Source organism: Lemur catta, chromosome 7 (genome assembly GCF_020740605.2).
Source record: "Lemur catta isolate mLemCat1 chromosome 7, mLemCat1.pri, whole genome shotgun sequence".
Lineage (NCBI taxonomy): Eukaryota > Metazoa > Chordata > Mammalia > Primates > Lemuridae > Lemur > Lemur catta.
The window spans coordinates 90470593-90495752 of record NC_059134.1 but is presented as its reverse complement, the minus strand read 5'-3'; positions in this window follow the sequence as shown (position 1 = coordinate 90495752).

Below are 25160 nucleotides of genomic sequence, written 5' to 3'. Positions count from 1 at the left end.
TACACTACTTTTGACAGGATCTGCCCCATGCTTTAAGCATATCTTCTTAAACAAATTTATTCTAGACCTCCCTAGAGATTTTGCCTCTAACACTTCTTTGTGTCTTATGCTGAAGACTTATTACTATGTAATATTAACTACATTCTTTGGTAATTTGGTTTAAGTTATTAGTTTAGCAGAGTTCAGTCTATTCCATTCTTTGTACCTGGTACCTGTCTGGTTATTATCCCCATGGACAGAAAATTTCTAAGATTATACTTAGATAATCTTCTGGAAAATACTGATTGTATAGAAGGGGCTCAATAATTAGCTACTGATTGCTTTTTGGAACTGGCTATTCTCCTCCTGCAAGACTCTTGACTTATTTTTTCAAATGATTATCTTTAAGATGTTACTAATTTGTTTAGTGAAATGTTCATTATAGATTTATAGGATTGTCCCTTTCCCTGGAGCTGTAATTCTTTTTTATATTTGTTAAAATCATGGAAAGATTTTCTAGAGAGTTGTGAAGGAGACCCCTTGTAGATAAGCATGTTGCATAGATTTTGTATTATAACTCTGAAGGTTGCTCATTTTTCTGGAAGGGCAGAGGTTGAAGCTGGGCCTAAAGAGTTGAAGATGCTTCATAAATTCTTTGCTTAGACCAATGTCTGTAAGAGTCTTTCCTACATTTTCTTCTAGAATTCTAATCGTTTCCCATCTAAGATTTAAGTCTGTTATCCACCGTGATTTGATTTTTGTGAGAGGTGAAATCTGTGGGTCCTGTTTCAGTCTTCTACATGTGGCTATCCAATTTTCCCAGCACCATTTATTGAATAGGGATTCTCGTCCCCAGAGTATGTTTCTGTCTGCTTTGTCAAAGATTAGATGGCTATATGAGGATGGTTTTATATTTGGATTTTCTGTTCTGTTCCACTGGTCTGTGTCCCTGCCCTTGTGCCAATACCAGGCAGTTTTAAGAACCACAGCCTTGTAGTATAGTTTGGAGTCTGGCAAATCAATACCTCTCATTTTGTTTTTATTGCTTGAAATTGCTTTTGCTATACGGGGTCTTCTCAGATTCCATACAAAGTGTATAATTATTTTTTATAAATCTGTGAAAAATGATGTTGGTAATTTAATAGGGATTGCATTGAATCTGTAGATCACTTTGGGTAGTATAGACAGTTTAACAATGTTGATTGCTCTGATCCACGAGCATGGTATGATTTTCCACCTATTTACATGTTCTGCAATTTCCTTCCTCAGTGTTTCATAGTTCTCCCTATAGAGGTCCTTTACCTCTTTAGTTAAATATATTCCTAGATATTTTATTTTCTTTGTTGCTATTTTGAAGAGTATTGAGTCTTTAATTTGGTTCTCCGATTGACTGTTATTAGCATATATGAATGCCTCTGATTTGTATGTATTGATTTTGTAACCTGAGACTTTACTGAATTCGTTAATCAATTTCAGGAGTCTCTTGGTTGAATCCTTGGGGTTTTCCAGATATAACATCATATCATCAGCGAACAGTGAGAGTTTGATCTCTTCTTTCCCTATTTGGACTCCCTTGATTCTGCTCTCTTGCCTGATAGCTCTCACAAGGACTTCCAATACTATGTTGAAAAGTAATGGGGACAGTGGGCAGCCTTGTCTGGTTCCAGTTCTGAATGTGAATGCTTTCAATTTTTCCCCATTTAGTATGATGTTGGCTGTGGGTTTGTTATATATGGCTTGTATCATTTTTAGGTAGGTCCCATCTATGCCTGTTTTGTTAAGCGTTCTTATCATAGAAGGGTGTTGAATTTTGTCAGATGCTTTTTCTTCATCTATTGAGAGGATCATATGGTCTTTATTTTTGCTTCTATTTATGTGGTGAATTACATTTATAGATTTACGTATGTTGAACAACCCCTGCATCTCTGGGATGAAGCCCACTTGGTCGTGATGGATTATTTTTTTGATAAGCACTTGGATACCATTTGCTAGGATTTTATTGAGAATTTTTGCATCTATATTCATAAGAGAAATTGGTCTGTAGTTTTCTTTTTTTGTTGCATCCTTTCCTGGTTTTGGTATCAATGTTATATTGGCTTGGTAAAATGTGTTGGGGAGAATTCCATCCTTCTCAATATTGGAGAATAGTTTATGTAGGATGGGCACCAGTTCTTCTTTGTATGTGTGGTAAAATTTGGGTGTGAACCCATCTGGACCAGGGCTTTTCTTTTTGGTAAGGTTTTTTATTGCTGTTTCGATTTCAGTTCTTGATATTGGTCTATTCAGGAATTCTATTTCTTCCTGATTGAGCTTGGGAAGGCTATGTGTTTCTAAAAATCTGTCCATTTCCTTCACATTTTCCAGTTTGTGTGCATAAAGATTCTTGTAGAATTCATAGATTATATCGTGTATCTCTGTGGCATCGGTTATGATTTTTCCTTTCATGTTCCTGATGGAGGTTATTAGAGATTTTTCTTTTCTGCTCTTCATTAGTCTAGCCAGAGGTGTGTCTATTTTGTTTATCTTTTCAAAGAACCAACTTTTTGTTTTATTAATTTCCCTTATGGTATTTTTGTTGTCCTTTTCATTTAACTCTGATTTGATCTTAATAATTTCTCGCCTTCTGCTGGGTTTGGGGTCGGTCTGTTCTTCTTTCTCCAGCTCTTTGAGTCTATTCATTAGGTTGTCTATTTGTAAGTTTTCTGTCTTTTTGATATAGGCACTTATGGAAATGAATTTTCCTCTCAGGACTGCTTTAGCTGTGTCCCATAGATTTTGATAAGTTGTGTCTCCTTTGTCGTTTAATTCAAAGAATCTTTTGATTTCTGACTTGAATATTTATTCAATATTATTATTCTATATTATTTATAAAATAATCGTTCAGGAGAAGGTTGTTTAGCTTCCATGACTTTGAGTAGGAATGAGAGTTTCTGTTAGGGTTCATTATTACTTTTATTCCACTGTGATCTGAGAAGATGCATGGCATAATTTCTATTTTTTTAAATTTTGTAAGAGGCAATCACAGCAACAACAAAAATAAATGAATGGGACCTGATTAAATTAAAAAGTTTCTGCACAGCCAAAGGAGAATAAACAGACAACCTACAGAATGGGAAAAAATTTTTCGCATACTACACATCAGATAAAGGACTGATAACAAGAATATATTTAGAACTCCGGAAAATCAACAAGAAAAAATCAAACAACCCTATCAAAAAGTGGACAAACAAAATGAATAGAAATTTTTCAAAAGAAGATGTAAGAATGGCTAACAAACATATGAAAAAATGCTCAACATCCCTAATCATCAGGGAAATGCAAATCAAAACCACAATGAGATATCACTTAACTCCAGTGAGAATGGCCTTTATCAAAAAGTCCCAAAACAACACATGTTGGCGTGGATGCGGAGAGACAGGAACACTCATACACTGCTGGTGGGACTGCAAACTAGTGCAACCCCTGTGGAAAACATTATGGAGATACCTTAAACAGATTCAAGTAGACCTACCATTCAATCCAGCAATCCCATGATTGGGCATCTACCCAAAGGAACAAAAGTCATTCTATGACAAAGACACCTGTACCCGAATGTTTATAGCAGCACAATTCACAATTGCAAAGATGTGGAAACAACCCAAATGCCCATCAATTCACTAATGGATTAGTAAATTGTGGTATATGTATACCACGGAGTATTACTCAGCTATAAGAAATAATGATGATACGACATCTCTTTGGTTCTCCTGGAGAGAGTTGGAACCCATTATATTAAGTGAAATATCCCAAGAATGGAAAAACAAGCCTCACATATACTCACCAGAAAATTGGTTTCCCTGATCATCACCCAAATGCACATTTGGGAATGATACCAATTGGATATCAGACTGAGGCGGGGAGTGGGGGGAGGGGATGGGTGTATGCCTACATGATGAGTGCGTTGCGCACCATCTGGGGAATGGTCATGCTTGAAGGTGCTGACTTGGGGAGGTGGGGGGTGGGGGGAGGGGATAGAGGTATAACTACATGGTGAGTACCAGGCCCACTGTCTGGGAAATGGACATGCTTGAAGCTCTGACTCAGGGTGATGGGCGGGACATGGGCAATATATATAACCTGAGCTTTTGTACCCCCATAATAAGCTGAAATTAAAAAAAAACAAAAAACCACAAATATTTATACATCTACATATATTAAAAATTGTAACCTGTTGAAATAATGCATCATAGATGTCTTTTCAACTAGACATCTATATTATTTTATTGGTTCCATTATGTGTTGTCTGAACTATAAAATTTATTTAATGAAAAAAAAAGAGTTGAAGATGCAATTCTTTTCACTACAAGCTTATTCTAATTCATCATCCATGCTATACTTTCTCTAACCATAAATTTGAATTGTAGAATATTAGTGCATTTGTAGACTGCTTGCTAATCACTACATTAACTTTATATGAATAGAAATAATTTGAGGTTGGTGTGAATGTGAGAGATTTGGACAGCAAAGTACAAGTTATACATTCATGCCCGGCCCCCGCTGCCAAATACTCTTGAATTTTCTGATTAAAATTGGGAAAGCCCAATTTAATGTCGGTGCATTGATTCAGTGTATGGTGGGTGGAATATTTATACTGACAATTCAATAAACATTTGTTGGCCACCTTTATGTTTTTATGTTTTTAATCTAGTAGGTTAATGTCAGGATCACTATGTATTGAGAGCTGAAATTTACTGAGTACTTAGTATGTAGCTGGCACTCTAGTTAGCAAATTTCACATGCAGTATTTCCCCTAATCTTCACAAAAATCTTGAGGCAGGTACTGGGCTTACCAAAAATTTTTGGATAGGAAAATAGAGACTCAAATAGGACAGGCAATTTTCCCTATGCCACTCACCCTATGACAAAACTGGGACTTGTACCCACACTCATGTGATTCCAGAGCCACTGATCAGAACCTAATGCTGTGCAGCATCACAACCTAAAGCTTTGATGGGCCTCATTCCCCTCTGCAATTTCACTCAGCTTTAGCACTAGGAAACCTGGATTTTATTCTCTTTTTATTTCCACTCATTGACAACCTACTTGGCATTTAGTCTGTGTTCAATGAAAGTTTGCTGAGCAGATGCGTGAATAGGAAGGGATGCTCCTCCTCACGGTTGTTGCACTGACCTTGGATGGCTTCTCATTTCATTTTTTAAAACACAGATAATAATGCAGAGTTACTAAGGAGGACAAAGAAGGTCAAATAACCAAGTTAAAATGTATTTTTCCCCAAACATTAATAACCCAACATTTGAATGAAAGCACTGAACATAACAGATTATTTTCTCCTCTTCTAACGAGTACAATTATTCATGAAGTGAAGGACAAAGGCATTTTGTAGCATTTGTTGAAGAGAAACATATATCAGAGGACATAATGAAATTTTTGATAATAGAGTTTTGCCTTTCTATGCCAAGCCTATCTTGCAACATACATTCTTAATGAAGGAAAAGATCAACAAACCACAAACAGATCTTTTCTGTGAGAGATAAAGCAATTAGAAAATACAAAAGGAAGGAAAGAAAAAAGCTCCAACAAACTGGAACAATTACAAGCATTATAAGAAAATCAATAAAATAAAACCTATTCTTAAGGCAAGAAGTCTATTCAAGCATTGTTACAGACTATCTGATCATTACAAAGAAATCTCACTTTGGAAGATTACAGTGAAATTGAATAAAACCACAGATGTTAGGACTCAAACAAAGCATGTGAATCAGCTTTTATGCTTTGCAAGGATGTGACCTCATGAAATATATTCTTATGCAGAGCAAGGTCTGCAGAGGTCCCCAAATTAACTGAATTGGGGTGGAGCAGACAAGAGCTGGGATTCACTTTCTTTCAACCAAGTTACTGGTTAGTCATTTCAGTCTCATTCGTCAGTCAATACTATTGAGTTACAATTGAAGGCATAGGACTGTGCTAGATAATGTGAAAAGAAATTGCTTTTCAAGTTCTCTGTCCTTCCCATTTATTTCAAAAACTCTTACTTATCCCTCAAGAGTCATATCAATTGCTACCCTCTCTGAGACACTGTTCCTAATTCCTTTAGGTAGAGTGAATGACTCCCTTTTCTGGGCTGGGCATTAATTTATTTGGTTATAAACTCTCCCCTGCTCATTTTGCTGGAAAGGCAAGGGTTGAAGCTGGGCCTAAATAGTTGAAGATGCAATTCTTTTCACTAAAGTCTTATTCTAATTCATCACAGCCCTTGCTCACTGCATGGTTTGCTTGTGGCTGTCCCCTCCGATTAAGAACCATGTCTTATTGACAAAGTCTGCATAGAAGCATGTAGTCAAAGAACATTTTCAGAGGAATGAATAAAGAAACAAATCTAGAAAATAGAACAACTGTCTTAGCCTAGCACCCATTTACCAACTTCCACCTATGAAATGGGTTTTATAGCATTTATTCATTCAACAAGTGTTTACTAAGAACCCATCATATTCCAGGCACCTCGTTAGGCATAAGGGATAGAAAAATAAGACATGAAAGCTCAAATCAAGGATATCTCAGTTTAGGAAATTGGAAAACTTATTAAAAATACTTTACCATTTGGTAAATTTAATGTTATGTGTTTTTTCATCACAATTTTAAAAAAAAGCTGGCTTATTATCTCCCAAAGTGTCAGAGACAAAGAAAAGCTAAGAAACTATTTCAGATTAAAAGAGTTGAACAAGCTATGACAACAAAATGCAGCACCTGATTCTATTTTACAACTGTGCTTCCTTTTGCTATAAGGGAATTTATTGGAACAGCTAACTTGAATGGAGTCTGAGGATTAGATGGTAGTAACATGTCTGTATTATTTTTCTGATTTTGATGATTTTATTGAGTATGCAGGAGAATGTTCTTCTTATAGGAAGATTTTTGGGCAGATGGAAATCTGGATTTACATAAAGAAATAAAGAGCACAGGAAATGGTAAATATTGAACAACAACAAAAACTTTCCCATAGACCCTCACAGAACCATTTCTAATTTCTGTGCCTTCAGTAACTTGATGTAGCTGAAATCAAGGTGGGAAATGTTGGTTTTGTTTCTTTGTTCGTTTTTTTTCATGGAGAATGTTGCAGTCTTTTAACATCTAACAAAATCATTAAGTGTGCTGGAACAGACCACTGGTGAGAGTTTTTCAAAGAAGGAAACTTTTTATGAGCCAGAGTCATTCTTTGAACATCACAGCTACTCTAATATCTCAGAAGCCAGATCTAGGCACAAAGTTTGTGACATTGTTCAAAAGAAGGGTGGGGCCTATTGCCCCCAGAAAAAATCATTACATCATCTGGTGAATCATGGGTAGGAAGGTGGGCTTTTTGTACTTTTATTTTTAAAAATAACCTTTTATAAACACAAACACACACACACACACACACATATATATAATTATAGGGAAAAATTGAATATTATTTACAATACCACACAGAGATAACTGCTTTAATATATTAGTATAATCCTTCCATCTCTATCATGCATATGTAACCTAGATGAATTTTTCCTTAGAACTACACTGGCAAGAAGCTTGACATATTTTTCTTTCTCCAAATTAAATGAGTCTTTGAATACCTTTCTTTGCATTCCTTTTACTATCTACTCTTCCTAGGACTCCCCAAGAAACCCAGGGATTTACATGGTACCCTAGGGCTACATGAAAGGCCATTAATCTTTAATCCATCATAGCCCCAACTGAGATATTCACTGATCAGGCTCTGTTGGTCTATCTTCTCTATCCATCCATATCAGGGGCCTTCATCTAAGGTCCCCAAAACCACAGCTCTCAACATCATGGCTGTTAATGTTGAAGGTTTGCAACATTTATAAACTACATGGCCAGATGTCCTGTCTCTTGGGCATCCTTCACTCATAAATCTCTTCCAACTCCCAACCCCCTTCCTCTGGTTCAAGACACTCTCTTTTTGCTGCTGCTTTGCACATCTCAGGGGTATGTTCCCCACCCTATGCTTAGGCTTTAGCTCTTTGCCTGGGGTTTTGAAAACAAAGCAGCTTAATTCTCTTGTGGAGATCACTGGATTTCATGATCCTTTTCCTGGAGGATGAGTGTTATATACGTATTTTTTCTGATTCTTCTGCAGTAGTAAATTATATCATATATTAATAAATTATCCTGCCATAAATTTCAATCATAATTTTATAGTTTATAAGATTTAACACTCTCAGCTTGATTGAATATATATTTTTTAAGCATCTTATAACAATGAAGAAGGCCCCAACTATGAAGAAGACATTTTCTGCAGTTGACAAACACAGTTCCCCACATGACTATATTCGACAACTGTGAGTGATAGTCTATAAGTGACTGTACTTCTGAGAAGGAGTCTCTCTTTTTCCCTTGATGTTCCTGTTTCTGTCTCCCCAGACCCCTACACATATAAACACAGGTGCAAGTTACTACCATCTGTGATGCTGCACTGGTAAGCAATTTAGCTATTCTTTAGGCTTAGTAATGCCAAGAACTGTGGATGTTTCTGAAACCTTTTCAGTTGATTTCCCCTGTTTTCTCTCTTATAGTAGGAATGAGAGTCATTGGGGTCCATAGACACCCGCTGGGTGCAGAGACTAGATCCAGATGCTGCTATAATGTGTGGCTCACCCAGGCAGAAATATCCCTCATTAAGACAAAATTCTGCCAGCAGTGATGCTTACCTGGCTTTTCCTACTGTGTGATACCTGAATATTGACTGTGATTATTCCACTCTAGCCACCCAATCCTAACATTAGAGCATCCTGGGAGCAATTGTTTAATTGGGTCTTTATGAAAGCAAGAAAACAATGTGTTTAAAGTGCCAACATTTTAAACAAGAATTCTATTGATATAAGAATGTATATATAATAGATGGCATTTATTGAACTCATTATGTGCCAAGTACTATGCTAAGTGTTTTATATTTAACTCGCCCACCTAATTTTCATCACTCCATAAGGTAGATACTATTATCTTTCATTTTATTTATAAGTAAACCCAAGCTTTGAGTGGTTATGCCCAAGGTCAACAGAACAAACAAGTGACAGAACCAAATATTCTGGTCTTAGCACTTATGCTTTTAAGCATGAGATTTTACTGCCTCAGAATATGGAAACCTTAAATGATATTCAGTATGGTTCTGAATTTAAAGTATTAGTTGCTTCCCTAGAGGAAGTGCCTATATCGTCCTTGTCTCTACATGGTCTGCATCAGAATTACCGGTACAATTTTATAGTACTTTTTATAGTTTACAGAAAACTTTAAGTTATTGCACATACATTTCCTCCAAGTTACCTATCAGTATTATCCCTATCTGCTGACTTCTATGAAAATTTGTTCCCTGCTCTGCTAAATACCTGCTGCTAATTATTCATCATGGAGTGCCTTAATTTCCTATTGCTGCTATAAAAAATTACCACAAACTTGTGGAGATGGTTAATGGGTGCAAAAATATAGTTAGACAGTTAGAATGAGCCATATTTAGTAGTACAACAAAGTGACTATAATCAACAATAAGTTAGGTTATAATTTAAAACAAATCAGCACAAATCTATTATCATACAGTTCTGGAGGTCAGAAGTCTGACATGGGTCTCTTTGGGCTAAAATTGAGGTGTCAACAGGGTTGTGTTCCTTCTAGAGTTGTTAGAGGAGAATCGATTTGCCTTTTCCAGCTCCTAGAGGCTGCCCACACACAGTCCTTGACTCATGGACCCTTCCACCCAAAGCCAACAAAGCCTGGCCAAGTCTTCCTCATGCTGCATCACTGGGACATTGATTCTTCTGCCTCCCTCTTCCATTTTGAAGGACTCTTTTGATTAAATTGGGCCCAGATGGATAATCCAGGACAATATCTTTATTTTAGAGTGGGACAATTATCAACCTCAGTTCCATCTGCAACCTTAATTCTCTCTTTCCATGTAGCATAACATTATCACAGGTTCTGGGGAGCAGGGTGTGAACATGTTTGGGGGCCCATTATTCTGCTCTCGTGGAAGGATAGTTTTAGCTCCCTTGTTTGGTGTTTCTACTTGTCTCTGCACTCTGATTCAAAGGCTCTCTCCTTTCTTCATTCTCTGCTGCCCTCCTGTAATCTAAGAGAGGTTATATTCATTTTATGAGGAGGAAGAGATACCTGTTATGATTGGAGGTGAACTAAAATTGGAGTCTGTTTGGGAGAACTAAGGGCACTCGTAACATGTCCTGTGAACCCTAGTGTATTCTCCCCTTTGCTGGAGCACCTAGGAGTCGTTCCTGTTCCTGTGTCACTGTTGCCCATCCAGGATGACATGAGTTAATTTATTCAGGGTTCTGGGAGGGCTTACCTAAGTAGAGGCTAGGGCCTAGGGTATAGGATTGGATAGGTGATAGAAAACTCCAATTTTCAATGACCAGAGGGGCCATTTTTGAACAATCATTATTTGTAATCATTGACATTCTTAGCTTATGGAGCTCTAGATTATCTGGCCTAAACCACTCCTTTCACAGAGGAGGAAACCCAGTGCCAGAAAGATGAAATGACTTTCCCACGGTTCTACTTCCAATAAATTGCAGGGTTGGAACTGGAATTCAAAGGACTGCTTTTCCAGTTCACCACATTTCTTTCCGTTAAGTAGTGATTTCTTTTACACTGGCCCAGGTGCATCCAGTGACTTGCTGGAGTTCAGGAGGCTCTAAATTGTAAAAGTCTGGAGCCTGTGATTCCTGTTTCCTGTTCTCTAGTCCAGTGTTTCTTCTACAAAACAATGGATCCTGGAATCCAGTATTCTTGGGGATATGGCATTCTTGGGGATGTGTTGTGACCCTGGGTGACGTGTTTCATGTATGTTAGGTGAACAATGAGATCTGAATAACTGTGAAGGCAAGTGGGCAATGTTGGTGAGAGGTACTGAGGTATTGAATAGTAGTAGCTGCTATTTTTGAACACAACATTCATGCTGCCCAGACACTGCACTGACCTCGTTATAGGCATTTTGTTACTTAATCTTCACAACAGCCTTATGCCTTCATGTGGTAAATGTTACTGAGGCTTGTCAACATCTTATTGTCTACTTTTTCCAGGCACAGAGTAGACTATACTTCTCAGCCCTGTGGTGGAAAGAGGTTGCAAACTCACATGCCAGCTCTGCACAATGACACATGCACAGAAGGGACACATTTTACTTCCTGGCAGAGGCTGTGTGAAGCCCAGTACAGCCCTCTCCTGTAGCAATCGATGTTAGAGGCCCCATTCTTCCTGGCTGCAAAAATGGGAAGTGAATGTGGATAATAGCACCCTTCCCAACTGGTGTGGAACATGCAGTACAGCCCCTGAGCTGGTGGGATTGCAGACATATAACCTAGCATGAACCTAGCCCATGCTAATGTAAGTAAACATGAATTATTACTAGCTGATGAAACTTAGGGGCAGAGAGTTAAGTGAATTGCATCCCTGTAGACAAGAATAGGGATGCAACAAGTTCATGCCTGCCTGGCTTCAGAGCCTGTATGGTGAACCCACATCACCACACTTATTGTCTCCAGGCTGCCAGGCAGAAGGAGAAGCTGCTTTTGAGGAAAGGTTTGTGCATTTTTACATCCAAAGCTGGTGTCTTTGGGGTCTTTTTCATTATGAGTTTTCAGAGCTTCCCGCTTCCCTTTGTTTTCTCGTTCCCTTCTTTATTCAGAGCCGGTGCCCTCAAATAACTTCAAATTCTTTAGAAAAATTAATCACAGTTATAGTTTTATCTCCACACTTCAAGGCATTTTGCACATGCCCTTGAATGCTTTTTAACTTTCAATAAGTCCTCTGTCTCTTTCTCTCTGTAGTCCCTGAGAAGTGTGTCTGCTTCCATCCCTTTTATGGAAGAAAACACTCTGTTCCAAACAAACAACAAACAGGACTGAGCAATTGTGGGAAAAGCAGTGACTAAAAAGAGCTGCTTGGTAGAAACAGGGAGCATTGTAGACATGTCAGTTAAGCTGTAGTAGGGAAGAGAAACAGGAGCAACGTGGCATCTGGCGACTTGATCATCTCAGATTTGCTTTTCCAGGGACGCCCACCAGAGTTAGGAGCATTGTCAGCCTTTAGGCTGGGGAAGTCATTGGGGGAAGGAAGCCTCTTTGCCTTTGTTTCAGGGAGTAACTGTGGTTGAGAAAAATCAATCATTAGAGAACAGGTTTGGCTCTGTTCCTGTGCATCAGAGCCCTTCTCATTTCAGAACCAGACCCAGCTGCTTGCAGAACGCTTCTGGCTGTGAGTCTCAAGAAGGCAAGAAGCTGCTTCCATAAGTGATTTTAATTTTTTTTTTTTTTTTTTAGTGGAAGAGGGGATTTGGCCACAAATGAGAGAAGTCAGAAAGTAATGGGAGTGAGAGCTGAACTAGAGAGATTTTTAATCTTCACTCTCCTCTGGAAAGAGCATCTTGGAAAGTTTATGAATGCTGCACAAGCTAACGTACTGCATTGGTAGCAAGCTTTTTGTATAGTCCAGGAAGGCAGAATTAAATCCTCCTAGGGGAGAGTTTCAGGGGCAGTTTTCTGGGAAAAACTGCCTGAATATCTTTCCTACAAAAAAGGAAAGATATTCTAATGGTATTAAGTTTCTTATAATTAGAATGAGTTTAAACAAAAGTGAAAGAACATTGTAAGAGGACAGCAAACAACTGATAGGCAGAATTTCCCCAGTGGTGGCCTCTGGTTTGTCTCCTTCAGAACAAACTAGGCTCCCATTAGAAATGCACATTTGTGGCTTTATCTCAGACTTAGCATTTGAGAATGTCTTTAGGTGGGGGCTGGAATCTGAGTTCCCTTGGAAAATACTTTACATTCTAAAGACCAGTCTTAGAAGAGTTATGCTAAGATGACTTTGTAAGATACTTTTCAATTCTGAGATTTTGCCACTTAGGTTCTAGAGCTGCTTTTACTGTTGACAAGATATTTAACTATCAACAAATCATTCGATCCTTAATTTCCTCATCTATCTGGATGATCTCTGATACATATGTGGACTTAAAAATCAATATGTATTCCTTCCGGAACGCTGCCCCTGAAAATTCTGATTCAGTAAGTCTAGGGTAATTTGTATGGTAAGCCAGGTTTGGGAACCATTAAACTAAATTATCTCTAAGGATTTACTGGTTTTAAAATTTTATGAGCTTATGTTATTTAAAGTTGTCAAAGATGTGCTATGGCCGATCTTATCCATATCTTCTTCAGCCAGATGTTTTAGGAGCTGGCTTCCTGAGCTAATTTCTGATGATTTTATTTATTTTCCAAATTCACAATGAGGTTGACATTATTTAGGAACATGCTTTTTTCCCCCTCTTGTAAATGTAGTACTAACTTATTGTAGTAACAAAAGATGTCCAAGTATTACCTACGTTGTAATGCTCTCTTATAAGAGATGGTATTCTCTAACTGTATAGGGACTGGGTGCCAGAGCTAGATGGCTCACTGATGATAAGGGTGACGCAGAGGATTGCCTGCTTTTTGTACCATATCTGTGGACAGTATTGGGGGGACTATTATAGAGTGGGGAGGTCTTCTAATATTTTTTTATTTCTTCTCCCAGAATAGAAATTAGGGGCCACAGTGCATTCTCATCAAAATATTCTCTACCTTACTTGGAATACCATAGGGGAAAAGTTTTCCTAGCCTTTTATAGAAATGCACAAGTCAGGCACATATGAATTCTACACATAGGGAACCTATAAGGGAGGAAATTGTTAGATTTCACATGTTTTTCTACATGTGGCAGATATATAGCCTATGTTTTAGAAGAGGTTCAGAGAATATAGTATATGTTATGTGAAAAAAGTTACAGTTATACAATATATCTATTTTGGGGAGAAGGAAAAATCATTACATGGCACTTTCAGGGGCCACAGGCTCCATAAAGGGAAATTTCCCAAGGGTTTTCTATCACACAGAGTTAGAGAGTTTCTGACAAGATTGTCTCACCAACATCAAAGTGAGTTATTAAACATAAACCCCATATGCTGGTGGCTTTTTTCTAAACAAAGTGAGGATAGATGTCTAAAAGTAATCCTTGCCATTATGTATCATCTTTTCATTTGATATTTTGTCCCTCCATTTATTCAGTAAGTATTTATTGAGAATCTGCTACATACGAAGTACTGTACTAAGCATTGTCAGGAATTTAAAACAGCATCATACATTGTCAGTACTTTCTGTAAGAGCTTAAAATGTAGTAGGAGATTCAAGATATACAAACAATGTCACCAGCCAGTATATATGATTAAGTGTCAAATAAGTAGGACAGATGTGTGTCAGAATATCAGAATATACCAGTGTCTCTTCTACCTGATGCCTCTTGCAAACCAGGTGGAATCTGTTCTTCTGTCATTCGGTATTAGGTCCAACTCCAATAAAACCATCTTCAGAAAACAATGTGTTAGTAGAAGCTGGCCTGAGAATCAAGGTTTCTTTTTCTGGCCCCTCTAGTCAATCCTATGATTGTTTGCATTTGTCTTCCTTATTTCTTTTTTATTAGCACAAACAAATGTAACTGCTATACAATGTAAAACTGGCATCTGCTGTCACTTTATTATTATTTACAGCTGACAGTGATTATTTACGCTATGGGAAAGTAAAATGCTGTCAAGGGAATCCTGCAATAATTAGTTTCAAAGGTGTTTGTGCACATGAATGGGGAAGGAAGTAATTAAAAGCAAATTTGCAAGTTGTCACCCAATGCATTTACTGTAGGGTAAATATATTTATTTTTAAAATTCCATTGGAAATATATCAAAGCTATATTTTCTCTTGTAATTTAGTTTACTAACACATATCCCTGGGAATAGTCATAAGATCAGTTAATACTAGAGTGCATTTTATGGTATTTTATTATTTGAAGCTTAGCTCAAAACCCGGAAATGAGCCAGTCAACTAAGAAAAAAAGAGGAAAACTGTAACAACTAAATTGATTGAAAGAGTATCAATGATCTGGTAGGTCAAGAGTAACAGCGAAGACTCTCCATCTATTTCCTTGACTTCTAATGGAATGTCCTTCAGATATCTTTTGCAAATAGCTACCAGAAAATATGAGAAGGTACTGTTTTGGATTTAGGCCAGACATAAATTAAAATCTTGCTTCTATCACTGACTGGCCAAGTAACCATGGCAAAATCTTAGTTTTCTTATCCATATAATGGAATTCAAATAGCTACTTCATAATATTGATAATGGCTTTAATTGAGATAAGGTTCATAAAATGCTTTCTGAATACCTGGCAAAACAGAAACACTTAGCAAATGTTAGTTCCCTTTGCTTAACTTTTATGCATTTCCATTTGTAATGAAGTTCTATAATAGATAGAAATAAACTAAGTGACAGATGCTAACTACAGTGGTTTCTAAGGGAAGTGTTGGATTGACTGAACAAGGGACACAAGGGACCTTTCTGTGGATGATGGAAATGCTGTGTATCTTGATTCGTGTAATGCTTGCAAAGGTATATACATTTGTCAAAACTCATCAAAGGGTTAACTTATACAATTGCATTTTATTGTTTGTAAATTATACTGTAAAAGGTAGAAAAGGGAATGCAGAAGAATATGTGTAATTATATAATATCAGAACATTCCAAAGGTACAAAATTTCTACCACCAAGCTTCTACACACTTGACAAGTAGGGACAGAAAGAAGAGTTTATAGCTGGGACCAACCAGGTCCTGCTCCTGCTCATGGAGGTGTGGTGCCTTCCAGCACCTCCTCCTCCCCACCTGCTTTCCCATCGCACTCCTTCTCCTTCCTTCCCCTTTCTCTTCTGCCTTCTCCCACCCTTCTTCTCCTCCCCAATATATATTTATTTTAACGATTTGGAAAAACACACATACACACATGAAAATCAGCAAGAAAAATATTTATACTTCATTTATACTTCCGGATATTTCTATCATTTAGTTAATTTCTCTCTTACCATAAATTTGAGATGATGCTGATTATATAGTTTTGAAGCCTGCTGGTAACTTATCATAAGCGTTTGTCTACTAAAATCCTTTCTAATAAAATCTTTTCATTAGCAGTACATTTCGTTATACAGCATACAGTAATTTAGCTATTCATTCTGTGAACATGGATATGTAGATGGTGTTAATTTTATGTTTATAAACAACTTTGATGAGCATCTTTGTATATACATCTTTTAAATTTATTTCAAAAATTTTTATCCAAGTTACACATGCACATATTTTAAGGAGTCAAATACTGGTACAAGGCATATTTAAAAATGGAAAACAAGAAAACACAAAACCCCCCAAACACTATCTTATCCCTCCCCTCATGACTACAAGTTTTCTCTCCTGGGAGGCAACTACTTTCTATTATTGTAGCTATTTTATTTTATTTGGGTATTTACTTCTCTATGTCTAATTAATGTGCTTATTTTGCACTTGTTAATTTTTAAATTTTGAGCATAGTCTGTTGAATTCCCATGATGGAAAACGAGATTGACTTATCTTTTACAACACTCCTCATCATGTATCACACGTACCCTATCTATGCATCATCTCAGTAGAGTTATGAAGGCCTATAACCCATTAAATATTACTTTGTCTTGCTTTGAAAAGGCAGTTGTGGTTAAGAGTAGAATTTGGACGTTCCTCATTTCTATGATGAAATATTATCTTAATATAATCTTAATGACACCTCAGTCTCATTATGACTTTTGACATGGATATATTTAAAGCTATTACGTATTTAAAGCTATTACATATTGACAGATAAATGACCTTTTTATGCTCTTGTATGACCTCAGACTTTCTAATCAGCTTCCTGGAAGAAAGACAGAGTAGGCTGTCATGGAGGTTTCTCATTGGCTAGGCTTCAGTGTTGATAGTAATACCTATAAGTCAGGCTTCATTCAAAGAAGCAGAACAAGTAGTATGTAACTGTTAAGACAAAGCAGTGAAAATATATATATATATATATATATATATATATATATAATATATATATACATATATTTGTTACAGGGATTGTACTTTATGCAACTGTGGAAACTAGTTCAGTGGTCTCTGAAAGGTTATTATTTTTGTGTCTGATTCTGGATTTTGAAATCCACAGTATAACAGTTGGGAAGGGAAGTTGGGTATAAAGGGGGAGCAAGAACAAGCTGGAATCTGTGAGCATGAGCTGCAGCCCATGAAGATAAATTGAAAACTATGTAGTTCTTGTGCCTCATTTTAAAGATGTGGGTGTCCTGGAGAAGCTGGGGATTTTGCCATGATGCAAAAACACTCACCTGCCCAGGAAGCAGAGATGCTGAGGGAAGATCCAGGAAAAGGTAGAGCATTTGTGAGCCTGCCTGCTACCTTGTGCTGACAAGGCAAGTCAGCAAGTCAATGTTTATGAGCTATAAAATGACTGCTTTCTTTTTTTCGGTTTGTTCTGGGACACAGGATTATCTCAGCATAGAAACTTGGTGCACATGTGTTCTCCCCACACTGGTTGTGATATTGATGGATGCTTTTAATTGAGTTGTTGGTGATTGGGTTAGATGAGTTTCAAAATCAGGTATTTTAATGATTGGCTATTTATTAGATGTTTGACCCTGGACACCAAACAAAAAGGGCTAAGAGATTCTTTGAGAAGAGAAAACAACAAAGCAGTGAAAATATTAAGAATGCCATGTGGAATAAAAGGGAAATGCAAATGCAACAGTGACACAAGTACTTAGAGATGTATATGCATTGAAAAAACTACATGGCATTTTGTATAAAGAGAAAAATATTACAAAATGGCTGTTGCTTCCCATCTACCCCCTCAATCTCCCACAAGAATTTCTCTTGTACTTCCCCCTATCCAACCAGAAACATACAGGAAGGGATTATTGGAAATGTAACTCATCCTAGCCAAGCTGATATTTTACAAACACACTACATCATATATTTAATAATCAGGCATTTGTTTCTCCTTGAGAACACTGTTCTTTATGAGACTCTTTGAATTGATTATTTGCTTCAAGACTACATGCTGAAGTGTGTAACCATACACGTGGAGAATCGTTTTCAGATTCTGATAATGATGTGTAGGGGGCTTCACTGTCCAGGACTTCACTATATTACCTCTGAGCTTTAAGCTTACAACACCCATATGATCTGAGAGAACCCAAAATAGTAAGCTTTGTTGTTTACAATATGGCAATGTTTATAAAATTCTCTGGAAATTCCTTTAATAAATGATAACATGCCATTACACTTTACCAAATAATATACTTATTTAGATACCCTAATTGTAAACTAACCATTATTGATAACTTACTACATGTTAGCCATTGTGCAGAGCTCTTTTGTATATAAATCATTCAGTCTTCAAAACATAAGAGAGAGGGGACATTATTCCCATTTAAAATGAATAAACTGAAGTCTGTCATGGCTAAAAATCATCCAACATCTGATAAGTGTTGGAACCAGGATTAAAACCAAGTCTACCAGATTTTGATTCATGGGATGCTAATATTAGTACATGTTTTGCCCATGTCAGTAAACTGATGAAACTTTGAATGAAACAGGAATTTAATTCATTAAATATTTTTTTCAAAATTTCTTTTTAAGGTAATTAATTTAGCCAATTCCAGCTGGCAGGAACTTTTAAAGGATTACATGTAGTTATTTCATTTATTTTTTTTCTATAAACCAGAAGAGAACACTTGTTTGCATCTAGAGTTTCAGTGAATCTGTATTTCCCTTCTGATATCTTGGCCAATATTAGGAACTAGGCTGCTATCAAAAGTTTTATAACAGTTCATTCCACTATGCTTAGATCCAGATGCATGACTTTAAGTGAAAAATTGAAGTCATTTTTGTTTTTGTTTATAGAGAGGAACCTTGCCCTTACAACCCAAAGGACCTTGAAATACCAATCATCTGGGCCCTTCATTGGTGCTGCTGCTTCATGGTGGCCATCATTGGGTCCACCAAAGGAAACTCAATGTCTGGATGAAGCCAGGTGTAGTAGAGGCAGAGACTTGAGGGAGGCAGTGTAGTATAGAGGCCAGGATCTTAGGTTCTGAAGTCAGCCAGACCTCAGACCAAACCCTGCTACTAATTAGCTGTGTGAACTCTTTCATACTGCTTGATATTGCTAACTTTTTGGCAATAAAAAATTATTGCTAAATAATCTATTCAAAAGGATTAATAATAGCAGCTACTTCATAGATTTTTTGTGGAATTAAATGAAATAATGTGTGAGAAATTCTTAGTCTAATACCTGATGACTAGTAAACATTCAATAGATATTAGCTAGTGCTATTTCATCTTCATTGTCATCACTATAGGAACAAAATAGCATGAAAATTCTCTTGCAGGAAATGGGAGGTCCCATAGCATTGATGGAGCTGTAGATTATAACACAGACCCATTATTAGAAAGCACTTGGAGTAAGAAACAAGAGACATGAGCCTGCCTCATATCTCAGCCTTCTTATCTGTTAGAAGGAAAGGCATTGGACTGGATGATTTTAGAAGACATGGACGACTATGGTTATGTGACCCTCAGTCATGAAGTAAATACATCATGCTATTCAATATGAAGAGCGTAAGTGTAGGAGGAATTAATTCATTTATTCAAAATGTATTCATGGGGTGCCTATTCTGGATCTGACACTCACTACTTTAGGAACTGTGGTACAGCCTTCAATTAAAGGGATAAAAACTTCCAACTCACGGAGTTTGCATGCATGAGAGGAGACAGACAATATAACAAAAGAATAAAATATATGGTATGCCAAATAGTGATAAGTGTTAGGAAGAAAAATGAAAAACAAAGCATAGAAAAGTTATAGGTAATTCTGGGCAGATGATGTTGCTATTTAAAATAGAGTGGCCAGAGAAGATCTCACAGAGGAGGCAACATTTTAATCTAAGAACTGAAGGAGGTGAGAATGCAAGGAAAGAACATTTCGGATAGAGGAAACAGCAAGTGCAGAGCTTTGAAATGAAGCCAGACTATGTAAGGAGCCATCCTCACTAGAGTGGAGTGAGCCAGGGGGATGATGTCAGAGTCTAGTAGGGTTGTGTGTTAGGCATGGGGGAGGAAGCATATTATTTAAAGATGCCTAAGCTATTCATTCTAAGGATTTTGGTGTTTACTCTGTGCAAGTTAGAAAACCATTGGTGGGTTTTGAATAGATGAGTTATATAAATTGACTTACTTTTAAAATGTATTACTCTAGTTGTTTTACTGAGGACAAAATATAGGGGAGCAAAGTCAATAGGAAGCTGTGTTAGGCTACTCTGGGTAAGCAGGTTAGTGGCTTGGACAAGGATGGTAGTAGTGGGGTGGTAAAATGTGATAGGTTTCTAGGTATACTTTAAAAGGTAATTTATCAAGATTTATTGCTAGGTTGATTTTGCAGTGTAAGAGAAAGAAATTAAATGAAGATGATTCCAAGGTTTTTTCCCTGAACTACTAGAAGGATGGGGTTGACATTTACTGTGATGGAGATATGAGAAGGAATAGATTAAGAGTGGAAGATCTCACATTTGTAGAAATAGATGGCTAGATAGAGAAATAGATATGGATATATAGATACGTATACATATATCTTAAATTTCAGATGCCTATTAGCCATCCAAATGAAGATACTGAGTAGGCAGTAGGATAATTGAGTCTGGAGTTTAGGAAATAGTAGACCAGGGCTGGAGAAATCCATCTGTGAGTCGTCAATATATAAATGGCTTTAAAAACTATGAGACTAGATGACATCACCAATGAAAACAAATGCAAATAGAAAAGGTAAGCTCAACAGATGAGACCTAGAATATTTCAAAATTTAGAGGGCAGATTGATGAGGGGAAATCAGTAAAGGATTCTGAGAGCCAGAGAGGTAGGAGGAAAGCAAAGGGGTGTGGGATCCTAGAAGTCAAGTGAAAAATATGTTTCAAGGACCAGGAGCTGCCCATTGGATTTAAAAACATGAAAGTCTTTGGTGATCTTTACACTAAATGAATGGCAATCTGATTTAATTTGGAAATTAAGCTGACCTTGCCGTTGTTTTGTAGTAGAACTCCAGGTGGATACACTGAGCTAAATGCTTGGACACAGACAGAAATAGGACATAGTATCAGAAGTACCCAGCCACATTGGGTAAAGTAATAAGAAATTAGCTCAGGGGAGCTCATTGATAAACAGGAGCTAAAAGAACTACAGTGTTCATCTTGCATTCCATATCATCTCCTGGAGAGGCAATGGCAACTAAAAATATGCTTGTTTCCCACTTGACTGATACTGAGGGATTTTTTTTTTAAATTAACTATTCATATTCTTTTATTTAAAGGTATGGCCTATGTGTGTAATTCCAAATAGGATGCTTTTGAGTCTCATTTAAGGAGTTAAGAGAGCTCCCGTAAGTCCTCTCAAAGCAGTTTCTTTTAGTACTCATAGCATCAAACTGCTATCTTGATAATTATGTTTATTAAATGAATTAGTGAGTGGAGAAAAACGTAGTCATTTATTTTTCCTCTGGGCCAATGTGAACCTTTAGTTTATTCTGATGTTCAACTTCACTCAGCCTTACAACTTGGAATTTTTTGACTAAGTTGATTTGATCTTCTAATGTTTCCTGTGATACTGTCTAAATTGCTAATAGATGCCTATAGGAAAAGAGGATTAGTCCTCTTACTGTCTGAGTATAACTGAGATCCACCTTCTTCCATTTCCTATTATGACAAATATCTGTGCTTGGTAATTACCTAAGGCTATTAAAATATCTTCTCTCAGCCTGCCCCAGGGTCCCTGGCAATTTATAGCTACTATGTATGGCTTTCATTATTAGTGAAACTAGTGATAGAATTTCACCTTGGGTGTTCTCTGGAATTGGGTTATCTGTGGGGGTGTTGCTAGGATTAGACACCAAGGCAGAATGATGTCATCATGTTATTTAATATTAGCATGGAGATGGGGATTCCAAAGTATTTGTGAGCTGCAAAAGGCTTCTGATTACAACATTCAGGGTGATCAGAAGTTTTTATACAGCTCTGTGTCCAGTTTTCTTGCTTCAGTTGATACGTATTTTGCACCTACTATGAGCTATGTTACCTTGTTACCTATAAAGTCATATTTTGCACTTTTTCCTAGTGGTACCTTTACTGCTCATTCACCCTTCCAAAAAAATGTATCAACCAACTAAGAAAGAATAATATCACAATATGTTTCACAAGTCAGTCTTGTAAGTTTGAAGATGAAAATGTGAGATTTTCTCTGTCATTATGAGCAACGATGCTGAGCCAGACATTTGCTCTCTCAGAGACCTGAGCTTACATACTTATAAAATGGAAATGGCATTCACCTCCCAGAGCAAGAACCAAAAGCGCCTTGCATTCAATAGGCATTTTGATAAATGGTAGGATTCCCTCATAAAATATTTTATTTATTCTTAATCCTACCTCAAGTACCAGACTCAACTGTAAATCATAATCCATATTTTCTATAAAATGAAATTTTCTTTCAAAGGTTTTGTCCTACAAGCAACCATATTGAAAAGTATGCACCATGAGCACTTGATCTGTGTAACACTCATTTGCTTATGTGACAGAGCATCTACTTAGGGGATAAGAATATTGACAGCTGGCCTTTCCTTATGTGTACTGAAGCTTCTCATTATCCCCACTTTGCCCCACAACTCCTCTTTTAGACTATCTTTGGTCTTATGATTGTCCTTGGGGCACTGCAGGGGGGCATCCTCAAGAGGCATCAAAATAGTGGCAGAATTATCTCCCGATGTGGACTGGATATTGCTTTTGTCCATAGGTGACTAAGTGGTGAGAGCTTGGTGTGGACAGACAAAAGTTCTTCCACAAAGGGTGTCTGGGCACAGGGGCAGGCTTATCTAGCTGATTGTCAAGGACACTAAGTAGTGCTGTGGCACCCCTAGCATATACTTACCAGAGTTTGCCCTCTTGGATCACTTTTCCTGCTCTGGTCTCCTGGGGGTTTTTCCCTTCTGCCTACCTCTTTCAAACTCCTTTATCTTCTCAACGTTTACTGCCTTTATCTCTCCACATCAAAGGCTTACCCATCCCCCAACCTTCTCTCAATTTGTTACACAAACGCCTTTTCTCTTTTCCTCTCACAATAACCCTTAATGACCAACCAAGAAGTTCCTGAGCTCAAATTATCAACCACAGGATAAATGGTCCCCCTGTACTCCAGGGTCGGTTTTAAGTCAGTATGGCGTGGCTTGCTCTATGATTAACAGACTTCCTTATCTTAAGTTAAAATATTCCTTTCTACTGACTCAAAGCTTTTAGAAAAAGATTTACTCCTTTAACTAAGTGTCAATTAAAGATTCTCTAAACCCACTTGTAAGCCCCTGTTTTGAGATGCCCTGCCTTTTCTGGCCAAACCAATGTATACCTTCCATGAATTGATAATTTATGATTTTACCTGCAATTTCTGTCTCCCTAAAATGTATAAAACCAAATTGTAACCCAGCCGCCCTGGGTGCATTTTCTCAAGACCTCCTGAAACTGTTTTTTCCCTGGGCTGCAGTCATTTATATTGGCTTGGAATAAACCTCCTTAAATCATTTTACAGAGTTTTTTTTTTTTTTTTTCCTGTTAACACTAGGTTGGGTAAAAAATTTCTGAAAAGAATAGATTTTCCCATGGGAAAATATCATTTGTGTCTTCAGATGTCAGAAACAAACATTGTAAAATAATGTAAAGGAGGGAATGGCCTGTTGTCTCCTCCTGGAGGTTCATAAGTCAAAGATTCATGCCTGATTTTTTTTCACAGATTTATTTAGATATAAATTACATACCACAAAATCCAATGATTTTTAGTATAGTCACAGAATTTTGCAACCATCACTAAAATCAATTTTTGAATATTTTTATCACCCCAAAAAGAAACAGCTTATCCATTAGCATCACTTCTCATTTCCTCTCTTTCTGCAACCCTAGGCAACTATTAATCTACTTTATGTCTCTGTGGTTTTTGCCTATTTTGGACATTTCATATAAATGGAATTATATAATGTGTGGTCTTTGTGATTGTCTTCTTTCACTTTGAGTACTATTTTTAAGGTTAATCCATGTTATAGCACATACCAATACTTCATTCATTTTTATTGCTGAATAATATACTATTGTGGGGATATACTGCATTTTATTTACTCATTCATTAGTTTATGAATGATGGGTTGTTTCTAATTTTTAGCTATTATGAACAAACATTAGTATACAAGTTTTTGTGTATATATATTTTCATTAATGGTGGGTTTATATCTAGGAATAGAATTGGTGAATAATATGGTAACTCTATGTTCAATATTTTAAGAAACTGCCTGACTTTTTTCCAAAGTGGCTGAAGCATTTTCTAGTCTATCACCAGTGTATGAAGATTCAAATTTCTGTACATCCTCACTAACATTTGTTACTATTTGTCTTTTTTTTATTATTATAATAGCCACTCTAGTGTATGTGAACTGATATCTAATTAGAGTATTTATTTGTACTTCCCCAAAAGCGAGTGATATTGAACATATTTTCATGTGTTTATTGACATTTATATATCTTCTCTAAAGAAATATCCATTTAGTTCCTTTTCCCATTTACAAATTAAGTTGCTTGTCTTTTGTTATTAAGTTGTAAGAGTTTTTTATGTATTCCACACACAAGTCCTTTATCAGGCATACAATTTGCAAACATGTTCTACCATTTCATAGATAATATTTTCACTTTCTTTCTTTTTTATATTGTTATGTGTTTACTGGATGTGTCCTTTGAAGGGCAAAAGTTTCCTATTTTGATAGAGTCCAAATTACTTCTTTTTTCTTTTGTCACTTGTGTTTTTGCCCTCATATCTACAAAGGCTTTGACTAACTCAAGGTTATGAAGATTTCCTCATAGTTTTTCTAAGAGTCTTATAGTTTTAGCTTACACAGGTAGGTTTATGTTCATTTTGAGTTAATTTTCATATGTGATATGAGGTAGAGGTTCAAAATTATTATTTTTGCATATGTATATACAGTGGTCCCAGCATCATTTCTTGAAAATATTCTTCTTTCTTCATTGAATTGTCTTGGCACCCTGGTCAAAAATCAATAATTGTAATTATAAATCATAATTGTGAGAATTTATTTCTGGATTCTCAGTTCTATTCTGCTGAAATATATGTCTGCCCTTATGCCAGTAACATATGATTATCTTGATTGC